This window comes from Mustela lutreola, chromosome X (assembly GCF_030435805.1).
Source record: "Mustela lutreola isolate mMusLut2 chromosome X, mMusLut2.pri, whole genome shotgun sequence".
Lineage (NCBI taxonomy): Eukaryota > Metazoa > Chordata > Mammalia > Carnivora > Mustelidae > Mustela > Mustela lutreola.
In genome coordinates, this window is record NC_081308.1 from 115,876,277 (window position 1) to 115,880,443 (window position 4,167).

The 4,167-nt window shown below is 37.9% G+C and overlaps 1 long non-coding RNA gene across 1 annotated transcript; it reads left to right on the forward strand.

Moving 5' to 3' along the window:
- The first annotated feature begins 1,520 nt into the window (after nt 1–1,520).
- On the forward strand, nt 1,521–2,234 carry LOC131822189 (uncharacterized). Its single transcript, XR_009350110.1, has 2 exons — nt 1,521–1,590; nt 2,178–2,234. It is a non-coding gene; the product is annotated as an uncharacterized LOC131822189 (long non-coding RNA).
- Nucleotides 2,235–4,167: the final 1,933 nt, after the last annotated feature.

Below are 4,167 nucleotides of genomic sequence, written 5' to 3' on the forward strand. Positions count from 1 at the left end.
GGAGCCAGCTTCTTCCTCTGCTCCCAGCATGTGCACAGTCTCTCTGACAAATAAAATCTTTACAAAAAATATAAATAAAATGTTGACTCCACTAAGTAAAAGAGAGTTTGTCCTGACTGCCTTTGAGCTGAGACATCAGCTTTTTCCTGGCTTTACTCTCAAACAGAAACATTAGCTCCTTCTGGATCTCAAGCCAATCCTCAGAGTAGAATATCATTGGCTTGCTCGAGTAGTCTTCAGCTTGCCAACTTACCCTGCAGATCTTGGGACTTGTCAGCCTCCATAATCACATGAACAAATTCCTTATAATACATCTCTTTATATATATTATATTTCTAACATTTGTTACACAATCAATATATATATTTATTAGCCTGAGTTTCAAAAACACTCTTGTCTGGACTTTCTGTAGCTCTATCCAATCCTTTTTAAAGTGAGGAAAGCAGAATTTGCGATGATATTCTAGGTTCACAAAGATCTGGGTTTTGTCAAGGAAGAGGAAACTATTTGGGTTTTCTTAACCAGTCGCCTTCACTGTTTCTCAGCACGTTGTTGGCCTTCCCGCACCACAGTGGTCTCTGACAGGGCTGTGAGCAAAGCCTTCCTGCCACACCTCTGTAATGGGGTTAACTCAAACAACAGATAAGAACAGAGGAACTGATTAAGGTGTTTGATTTTTGTTTCCTGCTTTTTTAAAAGATTTTATTTATTTATTTGACAGAGATCACAAGTAAGCAGAGAGGCAGGCAGAGAGAGAGGAGGAAGCAGGCTCCCCGCTGAGCAGAGAACCATATGCGGGGCTCCATCCCAGGACCCGGGGAAAATTACCTGAGCCAAAGGCAGAGGCTTTAAGCCACTGAGACACCCAGGCGCCCCTTTCCTGCTTTCTTTATAATGACTCATCATTCAGATGCTCCCAAGGGAAAGGTCTCCCCGAATCCTTTCATTACACCTTACTTTAAAGGTGATAGCACACTTCTTACCAGAGGGATGCCCATACTTCTTCATAACTTCAATATGCCTTCTACTTACTGCTTTGTCTACACTAATCAAAAATTGAAGGGAGAAAGATGGATGGTGTACCATGCTGCCCTTCTTTTATGCCAACAGCCTTAGATCCTGTAATGATTTTTGTGAAATCCAAATATGGTACCAAGGAAATCACGACTCTACCAGAAAGCTCCTGCTTTCTTTCTTTCCTATATATTCAGTCTTCTGTTTCCACTTCTTTTGAATGAATCAATCTTTAACACGCAATAAAAATTCTCAAATATGTAGATGCTGACAGTTTTTAAGCAATTACAGCTCTATGTAAAGAGGCTTTTCCATTTTTAAGAGTTGGTATTTTTAAATACATCTTAAACACAAAGTCGTTTTAAAGAGAGTTACACAGTTTTCTCACAGGAGGAGGGGAATGACAAATCTGTAAACAACGTTTAAGCATCGTCTTAAAAACATCATCTACTATCCCCTTTGAATTTCGTTTGTAAACAAGAATATAATTTTAGGAGACACCAAGGCACACCGTTTTTCTGCCTCCTGCTGGAAATCCGAAGAAGTGAGTTGCATTTATATCTCAGCCTTAAGTTGGTAAGTGGAACTCTAGAGCATTATATCATCTGTTTATATCTGGTTAAGAGGAAGTAGTAAGCAATTTTTCACTAATTTTTAGTATATTTACAAGGTTGTACAACCATCACCACTCCCAAATTCTAGAAAATTTTCATTACCCCAAAAGAAACCCCAAACACACTATCAGTCATTCCCCCTTCTTCCTTTCTACCAGCCACCGGCAACCACTAATGCATTTTGTGCCTCTATGGACTTTCCCATACTGGACTTCATACAAAAAGACATATACAATATGTGGTCTTTCTCACTGGTGCTTTTCATGCAGCATAATGTTTTCCAGGTATATCAATGTTGTAGAAGGTGTCAGTACTTCATGACTTTTTAGTGCCCAATACTATTCCACTGTAAGAATATACCACATTTTATTTGCCCATTTATCAGTTGATGGACATTTGAGTTGTTTCCACCTTTTGGTTATTGTGAACAATGTTGCTCTGAACATTTGTAAAGGCATCTGTGTGGATATTAGTTTTCATTTCTCTTGGATATATAGACTAGAGTGGAATTACGAGATCTTGTGATAACTCTATGTTTAACCATTTCAGGAATTGCCAGACTATATTCCAGAATAGGTATACCATATTACATTACCACTAACATGGGTAAGTGTTCCTATTTCACCAACACTTGTTATTGTCTCTGTCTGCCTGGTTGTCTATCTATCTAATATATATCTCCTAGCCATTATAGTCAGGCTAGTGGGTATCATTGTATTTTGATTTGCATTTCCTAAATGATTAATGATGCTGAACGTTTTTTCATGTGTTTATTAAACATTCATGTATCATCTTGTGGGAAGTTTTTTACATCCAAATCTATAGCCCATTTTCTAATTGGGGTATCCTTTTATTGTTGAGTTGTATGAGTTCCTGATATAATCTGTATGCAAGATACTTATATATGTAATTTGCAAAAATTTTCTTCTAATCTATGGGTTGTCTTGTCACTTTCTTGATAATATCCTCTGAAGTATATATATATTTTTACTTTTAGAAAGAAAGAGCATGCAAACAGGGGAGAAACAGAGTGAGAGGGGAGATGGAATCCAAAGCAACCTCCACACTGACAATGGAGACCAATGCAGGATTTGACCCCATGACTACAAGATCCTGACCTGAGCTGAAACCAAAGAGTCAGATGCTTACCAACTGAGCCAACCAGGCACCCCATAAATTTTTTTATCTTTAATGAAATCTAAATTATCTATTTTTTCTTTTTCTGTTCATGCTTTAGGTGTCATATCTAAAAAGTACCTAAATTGGAGCACCTGGCTGGCTCAGTCAATGGAGCATGTGACTCTTGATCTCAGGGTTGTGAATTCGAGCCCCATTTTGGGTATAGAGATTACTTAAAAATAAAATATTTTTAAGTGCCTAAATTGCCTTATCTAGGTCATGAAGATTTATTCCTATTTTCACTCTAAGAGTTTTATAGTTTCAGGTCTTTGAACCATTTTGAATTCATTTTTTTATATGGTGTAAAGTAAGGGCTTAACTTCATTCTCTTGCATGAATATATCCAATTGTCCCAGCATTTTTTTTGATAAGACTACTCTTTCCCCTTGAATGGTGATGGCACTCTTGTTGCAAATCAATTGACCATAGATGTGAAGGTTCATTTATGGACTTTCTATCATACTCCAATGATCTATATAGGCCAGCATGATGCTGTCTTGATTATTGTGGTTTAGCGGAAAGTTTTTAAATCAGGAAGTATAAAGTCTATGTTCTCTATCATTCTGATCCCTCCCAAGGCTGCTACGTTGCTGGTTTTCACTGTGACTGTGGGCTGTTGATTTTCAAATCTACCACAGAGCTGGGGAGAGAATATGGGAATAGGGGAAGTTCTAATGGCACAAAGCTTAGTGTTCTTACCAAGATTAAACCATTTTTCTTGAGGAAATGCTCTCTTGATTTTTGAAAACTTTATAGTTAATTTCTAAAGTTCTGGAAAACTTGCTTTTACGTTTTTTGGCTAGTATTCATTGCCTTTTCTTTTTTAGAGAGAGAGAAAGAGGGAGCAAGAGTGAGTGGGGAAGAGAGGGAGAGAGAGAATCTCAAGCAGGCTCCATGCCCAGCACGGAGCCTGACACAGGCCTTGATCTTATGACCCTGAGATCATGAACTGAGCCAAAATCAAGAATCAGACACCCAACCAACTAAGCCACTTGGGCACCCCCTCATCACTTTTATGGTGAAGTTTCTCCGAGTTTCTTACTTCACCATTCTTGATATCATCTAGATCTGAGCTTTTAACCTCTACTACCCTCTCCTCCTTTGCACCAAATGTTGTTGAACCAACTTGTGCTGCTTCCTAGGAATTAAGTAGATAACGATACCACAAATTATCATGTGCACTAAAAGCCAGCATAAAACTGTTGGGATTTCTAGAAGATTAGGCTATGTGAGTCAGGATCCTTGTCTTTTTATGTTTTAATGTCTCTCTTACCCATGAAGCACAGTGTTAAAATGAGAATATTTGTCTCCAAATTGCTGCTGGAAAATATATGTGACAAACCTATCTTTTCTGTTATGA